Below are 9,217 nucleotides of genomic sequence, written 5' to 3' on the forward strand. Positions count from 1 at the left end.
GTGCCCTCTAGTGGCTGTGGATTTAATCTCTGGCAGTTAGAAAACCCACGTGGGGCCACAGGTGTCAACCAGGGGCTTCCTTATACGGGTCCTGTGTTCTGCCGGCTGGCACAGGTCCCTGCTCTTGCTGGGTGACCTCCCTCCACACGTGGACACGTGTCACCTCTTCTAGGAGCCCGTCCCTGACTGTCCAGATGGAAGTGGTCCCTTGGACACAGCTGGTCTACAGAGAAAAGAACCCCAGAGGGTCAGAGGGCTGGACTCAATCCCAGCTCTTCTCTGGTTTCCCAGGATTAAAATAACAAAAGCCACACACCAGGCGGCTTGAACAACTGAAGTGTGTTGTTTGGGTCCTGGGGATGAAGTTTGAGGTCAGGTGTGCCAGAGTCCCTTCCTTCTGAGGCAGAGAGGGGACATGTTCCGAGTCTCTCTCCTGACTGGGTGGTTGCTGGCCATGTTGGCATTCCCTGGCTGGTGGAAGCATCATCTCTGTCCTTGTCTTCCCCTGGTGCCCCAGTGGCAGGTGTGCCTCTGGGTCCAAATCCCTCCCACCCTTTTTTGTTAGAGTATTAAAATCATCCATAGTATCTGGGCTCATTTTGACAAGCTAATACACCCAAGAAATTTGATTTCGATACCTGTCCCCTTCCCTCCACCTCCTCCCTCCCCCTATTCTCTCTCCTCTCCTCCATTGATCTTCTTTTAATCCTTATTTATTTAGTTTTGATTGGGATCCTCTATAGATACATAGTGGTGAGATTCTTTCTGGTGGATCCCTATGTGTCTGTGACGTGCTGTTGCTGATCTCATTTCATGTTTCTACCCTTCCCTTCCTGCCTCCTCCTTCTCCTCCTCCTGCCACTCCGCTGCCTACTGTATATCTTTAGGAGACCCAGTCTCCTTTCCTATCACCTTCTTTCCCTTATTTTGCTCTAGCTTCCACAGATCAGAGGAAACATTCAATTTTTGACTTTTTTGAGTCTGACATTTCACTTAGCATGACTTTCTCCATTTTCATTCATTTACCAGCAAATGCCATAATTTCATTCTTCTTTAAGGCTGAGTAATATTCCATTGTATATATGTAACACATTTTCTTTATCCATTTATCTGTTCAAGGGCACCAAGGATAGTTCCACAGCTTGGCTATTGTGAATTATGCTGTTATAAACATTGTTGTGGCTGTGTCACCATAGTGTGCTGATTTGAGATCTTTTGGATATATACTGAGGAGGGGGATAACTGGGTCATATGCTGGTTACATTCCTAGTTTTCTGAGGAGTCTCCACACTACTTTCCCGAGTGGTTGCCCTAATCCGCAGTCCCACCAGCAATGTATGAGGGAACCTTTTCCCCACATCCTTGCCAACATTTCTTATTATTTGTGTTCTTGATGATTACCATTCTAACTGGAGGGATATGAAATCTCAGTGTAATTTTGGTTACTATTTCCCTGATTGCTAGAGATGCTGAAGATTTTTTCAGATATTTGTTGGTCTATTCTCATTTTGAGCAATTTCTATTTAGTTCTTTGGTCCATTTATTTTTAAATTTTACTTAATTTTTTTATGTGGTGCTGAGGATCTAACACAGCGCCTTACATGTGCTAGACAAGCACTTTACCACTAAACCTCGACCCCAGCCTTTGGCCCATTTATTAGGTTGTTCATTTTAAGCCCCCCTCTTTCTAAGAACATCAGTCATGCTGGACTAGGGGTCCACCTGACACCAGTGTGACCTCATCTTCTCGAATCACATCTGCAGTGACCTCATGTCCAAGCAAGGCCATGAGGTACTGGGGATTAGGACCTCAACCGGTGAATTTGGAGGGGACCCCACAAGAGAGCCCTTGGGAACCTCTTGGTCTCCTGACCCGTGAGTGGCGATGGCATAGGACCAACTGCTCAGAGTCTTTGGCGGCGTGGTGTGCGTGGCTCGCTGGTACGTGGCTCAGGGGACGTTGTCTCCACCTGTTGTCGTTTCTGCCTTATTATGAATCTACACCTGTGTGAGCAGAAGCAGAGAGGAGGGCGGACAGGGCACACACGCAGTGAGCGGCTCCCCCCAGGGAAAACGGGGGACACTAGGTGGCTTCCCTGTGTCTGTGAGGGTCAAATGGTAAGTCATCTCCACTCTGCGACCCTACAACTGTCACCACCAGCTTCAGGCAGCATGGAGATAGTGGATTCGGCTATTTATAAAAATAGGCACAAGTCAGAACTGGCCTGCGGGTCTTGGCTGGCTGACCTTTTTCGTACCCTGATATTCAAGGGAGGACCTGCAGGTGGGCATGCACCGGGGCCGGTGGCCTCGGTAAAGAAGTGACCTCCGGCTGCAGCATGTGCTGTTCCTGCAAATTTCCTGTAAGGGTGAAATTAACCCCCTCCCCTCAGAAAACCTGACGGACGAGTCCCAAAGAAAACCAGAAATTAATAAAGCGACGCCCCGGTATTTGGGGAAGACATGAGGTGTCACTCTACCATGGCAGGAATCTGGACAGAAGACCCTTGAGCTCAATCGTACAGGGTGAGGAGTCGCTTAGAGTGCCAGGCAGGGTCCAGCTGGGAGCCAGAGACCTGCCAGCCTCCAGGACACACTGCACGTGGTGGGCGGGGACTGCCCTGTCCCGTGTGCACCTGCCTCAGCACCATCACGAGGACCTGGTGCCCGCCCAGCAGTTCTCACGGTGCTGCCGACCCTGAGCACCCTGAGCCCCTCCTGGCGGAGGAACTGTGACCCTGGTTTTAGGGTTAACATGGTAGGTGGGACTCTAATGTTCTACGATCCTCCCCTGCGTAATCCCTGGGACTGGGAACACGATAGACCTCACCCCTGTGCTCAGGTTAGCGTGTGTGTCACGGTGGCTTCAGAATAGGGAGGAGATGGGCAGTCTGACCTGGTCTCTTCGCCTTGTAAAAGTAGGACATTTTCTCTGGATGGGTTCAGCACAGAAGAGGTCGGAGATTCCAGAAGAATCTGATGCTCAGCCACAGGCGTGAAAGGGGAAGGGGCCCTGGGGAAAAGAATGTGTGTGTCCTCGAGGGGTCAGAGTGGCCCTCAGCTGATGGCCAGCAAGGACAGGAGGACCCCAGTCCTGTGACCAGAGGACCCTGAATTCGGCGCACAGTAAGCAGGAGTCCGGAGGAGGACCTTCCCCGGGGATTCCGGGTGGGGGCTGGTGCTGGCCACACCTTGGTTTTTGTCCTTGTGACGCCCTGAGCAGAGAATCCGGTCCTGCGACGCTGGGCTTCCAGCCTGTAGGACTAGACACTGACAAGGTGGCGCTGCTCTGGCTGCCGAGTTTGTGGTAAGTTTTTTACAGAAATAGAAAGCACGGAGCCGAGAAACCCGAGCATTTAGTAGCATCATACTCTCCCTGGCAGGTGAGCAAAGCAGCCATGACCGGATCCAGTCTGGCTTCAAAATCTCCTGGCTTTTCTCAGTGCTGTTTTCCTTTATGATTTCAAAACAAATTTAATTAGCACGTAAAATCCGTACACACTTGTGGTGTATAGTGTGATAATTTGGTAATCTATACCACGTGTAAGTGATCAAATCAGTGTTAGCCTTTCTATCTCCTCGAAGGTTTATTGATCATCTCTCTGGGCTCGGGACCTTTGGGATGTGTTCTGGTTATTCTGGAATATACCATAGATTGTCGGAGACTATCGTTACTTACTGTGCTGCAGAACACCAGAACTAATTCCCTCCCTCTGTGTCGGCCCTGTTATCCCATCCCACCTCCATGCTCTCTTCCCAGTCTCTGGGGTGACCACCATCACACTCTTTTCTTCTATGAGATCGATTGTCTGAATTTCCACAGAGGAATGAGAGCACGTGGTGTTTGTCTTCCTGTGCCAGGTTTATCTCACCTGCATGACGCCCTTCAGATCCACCCGAGTTGCTGCTGATGGCATCTCGGTCTGCTGAAGATGTGGTCTTCTGAGTGGCCCACAGGCTGTGCTGCCGGAGCGGGAGGCACTCTCCATGAACAGCCTGTGGTTCTGTGTTCTCGTCTCCCCTCTATGTTTAGGTTCATCCTAAACATATCTGCTGGAAAGTAATTTAAAACTCTTGCTTCTTGTCAATATTCAGCTTCACTGTGAATTCTCGAGGGTCTTGTTTCATGGCGGATAAGGAATTTTCAAAAGGAGACCCCAGTCTTCTGCTGCAGAGGTACTGCTTGTCCCCTCACCCTGGAGCAGGGCTCCTGTCCCACCAGAGCTGCCCTGCCGTGAGGAGCTCTAGGTGCCTCCCCCGCCTGGATGCAGAAAGTTTGGGATGCTTCCCCTGGGAGTTGGTGCCTCTCGACCCTGGACAATTCAGTGTCACTTTGTGTAGACCTCAGGGTTGTCAGAACGCTAGTCACTGTGGCACAAGGCAGGGGAGCTTCATAAGCCGGCACACCTCTGGGGTGTTCAACAGCTTCTCTTCAACTGCTTTTTTTGAGCTTGAACCTGGGAGGGGCAGATGCACGGGTAGGTAGAGTCAGAGAGACGGGCAAAGAGGAGGAGGAGGAGGAGGAGGAGGAGGAGGAGGAGGAGGAGGAGGAGGAGGAGGAGGAGGAGGAGGAGAAGGAGGAGGAGGAGGAGGCAGACGGCTGCGGCTGGCCACACTCTGACCAGCCACGGCTGCCTCTCCTGGAGGGAAGGGCTCCTGCGTCGTCCCTCCCGTGTGCTGGCCTTCTCCTGCCCTTCTCAGGAGTGGGAAATTCCTCCGAGACTTTTCCCTTCAGGAGAATTTGAGATGATCCAGAGCAGCTGAGCCAAAGAGAGGGAACCCAATCAAAAACCCCGTGGTAGATCCTAGAAGGTCATCAATTATGTTTTGTCACCAGGCCTTTGTCAATGGCAGAAGGCAAACAGTCCTTTGGATTTGCTGGGGCTGTGCTTTGACAACAGAAAGGAGAAACCACCCTGGAGAAGGAGACAGGCAAGAAGAGGGGGAGTCCACAGGGATGAAACCAGGCCCCTGGTGTTGAGTGTGCCCGGGGACTCACATTTCCCAGTAAAATGTCAGAACTTAAGTAAGTGATGTGAGTTTTAATTAAACAGGAGATACATTTCCTTCCTGTTCTCAGTGATGGTCTTGCTTCTACTCTGGGGCTCAGGGCTTTAGAGCTGGGCTTTTCAAAGTGCGATTTGCCAGGCTGCAAGCTGTCAGTGGTCTGCAGCGAGATCAGCGGACCCTCCAGCTGTCATCTGAAGGCACATTTCTGGAAGTGTGTTCGATCTGTATGAGTCCCTCATTTCCTCCTAGATTGTGTTTGCTCTGATTCCATATATTGAGATGTAAATTCTACGTCTGTTGAACAGAAAGTTAAGAATTTGCTTGCGTTTTGTATGTCTATTTCTATTTCATGTTGCTAGCCATTTACTTTTATCATATTTGACAAAGTAATGGCCCACAACAGATGGGATATTACAAAAGAAAAAGAAACAAACTGGCCCTTCATTGTAGGTAGTTTGGAAACTCTGGGTCAGATGGACCCAGTATCAGGTAACCAACTGATGCTGGGTGGCTGGAGGGGACTGTGTTTTTGAGACCTCGCCTCATCTTCCTGGAAATTCTGATTGACTTAGAAGATACCCACACTGGGCCACGACTTCCCCAGCCCTGGACTGCCCTTCCTGCCAGCATTTCACCCCTCCACAGATGCCAGACACTACTGATTGACAGCGAGGACAGGGGCACCAGGGATGACTCTGTGATATCACCCGCATCTGACACCTGCCAGTCAGTCCATTCCAGAACCACCAGAGCCCCCAGTGCTGGCCCTCGAGTGCACCCAGAGGCAGTGTTTGATTCTACTCTGCAAAGATCACAGGGCCCTTCCTGGTGGGAATAAGAAGGGACTTCCCCCTGGGATGGGAGAGCCCGCACCTCCTGCTTAGGTGACTGAGGAGTAATCTGGGCTGATGGCAACACCGTCTAGGCTCAGGAAAACTCTCATTTTGAAACAAAGCACAAGCCCACACATGCACAAGGATAAGAGGAACCTTCCCTGGGCCTCTGGTCCTTGGCTATCTGTGTTGTCCAGGGAGCCTGCCTCGGTGAACACACAGGCTCTGGGGTGTCACGCTGCCCTGAAGCTCTGGACAGGAAGTGAGAAATCACAGTTGTTCATTTTCTTCTCTTTGGCTCAGTGGATAACATTGTGCCCACACTGTCCCCACACTGACACTGGAGCCAATGTCTGGAAGATGTAGTGGCCTTTGCTCAGCTTTCCAGCTGCTGCCCAGGACACAGGTCTTACCTAAGGAAAGCCAAGACTGTGACTTGTGAGCCACAAGGGGAAGTGCCCTCCAGGCCCGAGTCGTGCCAAACTCCATCCTAAGACACGTTTGTGTCCACGGCCGGATCCCGCCCCTGGGGAACAGACCGTGTTGCGCCATTTGCCGAAGAAGTTGATTCAGGAGCAATTTTCCTCTGGAGAGTGGCTCAGACCTCCTGGTCCTGTCTCCCAAGACAGGAACTGGCCTTGCTGACCCTCTCTGTGGATCAGTTTCACTGCTGTGGTCCTGCAAGTTTGCACAAGGTTTTTACCTGTCCACCATTTCTTTCAGAAACTACACAGACACCGTTAACGTCACTCCCACTGGGTTCCCACGGTTTTATTACCTGTTTTTGGTGAACTTCGGACCTGACAGAAGAGTCGTGGGTACAGATTTCATGGAGACATTTCAAATACATGGTGTGGACATTTGCTTTCTCTCTAGACAGATGTGGACTCTAAGCAACCTACTGTAAAAATGAGCACCTGAGAAAAGAGTGTCCAGAGCCGAGCCAAGCTCCCTGCCTGACCGAAGCCAGAAACAAAGCCAGCAGCAGAGGCAGGAGGTGGACTCCTGGGCCTCTGCCCCTGCTCAGCCACTCGGCCTCCCCCAGAATGCTTTTCCAAGTTCAGGTCTTAGCAGTGGACACAAGGTGTCGAACACAAACCCACCCACAGTAGGTACTCAGTAAGCATGCACCACCTGCCTCCAGCTGCCACGGTAAGGCCACGCAATAGGGATTCCGTGGCAGGTTCTGAGCTGGGCACAGAGTGTCTGGGCAGGCAGGACCCAGCAAGCTAAGGGGGGTTGTGATCTATACTCCTAAAGTGCTGAAGTCAAAGTCCACACACACTTCTTGAGTGGTTCTTCCTTCCACTGTGCAGATGGAAAGGAGCCTGAGATGAGGAAAGTGAGGCAAGAGATTTCCTGGGGCCTTGCTCAGGTGCAGAGGGTGGGGCAGGACTCAAGTCCGACTTCCAACTCAAAGTCCTTTTGTCCCACTCTCCCCAGGCCACCCATGGCTTTGGCCAGTGGTTCTTGTCTCCTCCATGGCTGAGGAGGACTACTGGAGAAGGAACTGAGGGAGGGAGTGGGCTGAGCCAAGAGGCAAGAGCTGTGCTCACCCAGGCCGTTCTGCAGTGGGGGTCCTGGCCCGTGAGTCCCTGTGGTCTGTCGCTCAAGCCTGCGTCCAACAACAGGTGCCCAAGAGTGACCTGCACGCCTATCTCAAGTTAGTTCAAGTTAAGGGTGGTAAGCTGCCCTGGGAAGGTGTCGCCGAACTGCTCCACTGGCTTGAGACCACCCAAGGCCCCCAGGGCACCTGGGCCTTTGCACCACAGGGTGGACGTGCGGGTGCTGCTCTTGGAAGGCGGATCCACTGTGCCAGTCGCCAGGCGGCTCCCTGCACCTCAGGCTGTGCTTCCACTCCATGCCCGAGGCTGGGGACACAGAAGACTCACAAACGCAGGCTGCATGGATCCATGCGAGCCAGTCCCCCAAGGCTCCAGAGGGCCTCAGGACAGACCCAGTCTGCATAGGCCCCACCCGCAGTGCTGCCGAGGGACGCCCAGAAAGCCGCACTCCCGGCAGCCGCTTCCGGAGCTGCTGTGGTTGGGATGTGGTCTGTCCTCTGTGGGCTCCCGTGGGGGCAGCTCAATCCCCAGGGGTACGCCTGTGTGGGACAACCAGGAGGTGGCCCCGGGGGAGCTCCGTGGGTCACTGGGGAGCTGCCCTTTGGGAGGGAGTGTGCAGCTTACGGGGCACCCTAAGCCACCGTGAGAGCGAGCTGCTGTCAGAGCACGCCCTCCCCTGCGTCTCTCTCAGGCTTCCTGGTTTTCAGTACGATTTCTGCCCCTTCCCCTGTTCCCGCCTGGTGCCATCTCTGTGAGTCCTCCTTGGAGGCGGACCAATGGAGCCGCCTGATCTTGGCCTTTCACTCTCCCAATCTGTGAGCTAAATAAGCCTATTTTGTTTACAAGTTACTTATGAGTTTATAAAGTTACCTGGCCTCAGGAATTTCATTACAGTAATAAAAACAAGACACACAGAAGGGACTGGAACAGCACAGGCTGCCCTGGACAGCATCTCCCCGCCCGGGAAGTCACACTCCCAGCAAAGGCCAGAACTCTTCTTCAGAGAAGGGTGGGTCAGTGCAGGGCCACCCAGAGAAGTGAACGGAAAAATGGGGTTGTTCTCTGCACGGCCCTCACCCTTTCCCACCCCAGACTGTCAGAAGCCATAGCTCTACTGTTAGACTATGATCCTCTGATGGAATGAACTTCATATTCCATTATATTTCTAGAAACTCAGTCCAACAGAGCAGACTCCCTGTGAAGGAGTGTTGGTGATGGCATCAGACAGCTGGGCCTTGGCACCTGTGGAGTTCTGGGGTGGATGATGAGGGTGCTGTCCTGGGTACCGTTCGATACTCAGCAGCATCCCTGTCCCAGGCCTGTGAGCTGCCAGTACCACCAGCCAGTTCTGAAAACAAAGATGTCTCCAGTCACTGCCAAATGTCCTGTGGGGAGAAAAACTGCCCCTGGGTGAGGAGCAGTGCCAGAGGGTGGGCTCCATGTTGGAGGGCCTGTCCACACGGCCTTAATTTCATCTTCACAATAACCACATGCAGTTGCCAAGTGCAGGTGAGGACCTGGGGCTCCAAAGGTCAGGTCGCAGGTTCAGGTAGGAGAGCTGGGCTTTGAAGCAGGCCTGCGGGATTTCCCGTGCGCCCCGGAGGCAGAAGCAGCGGTCGGCACAGATCTACACAGGCATTCGCGTGTTCTACAACTGCTGCTCTGTACTCACCGTTCTTATTTCAGATCTTTCCCAGTTCATAGAAAGACTGAAGTTGGAATGTGTATTTTAAGCACTGATTGCTAGTTTTCTTCCTAGACCTATTAAATGAAACATTCATAATTGGCTGTACATTTGCTCCAGTGTCA

Source organism: Sciurus carolinensis, chromosome 7, assembly GCF_902686445.1.
Source record: "Sciurus carolinensis chromosome 7, mSciCar1.2, whole genome shotgun sequence".
NCBI lineage: Eukaryota > Metazoa > Chordata > Mammalia > Rodentia > Sciuridae > Sciurus > Sciurus carolinensis.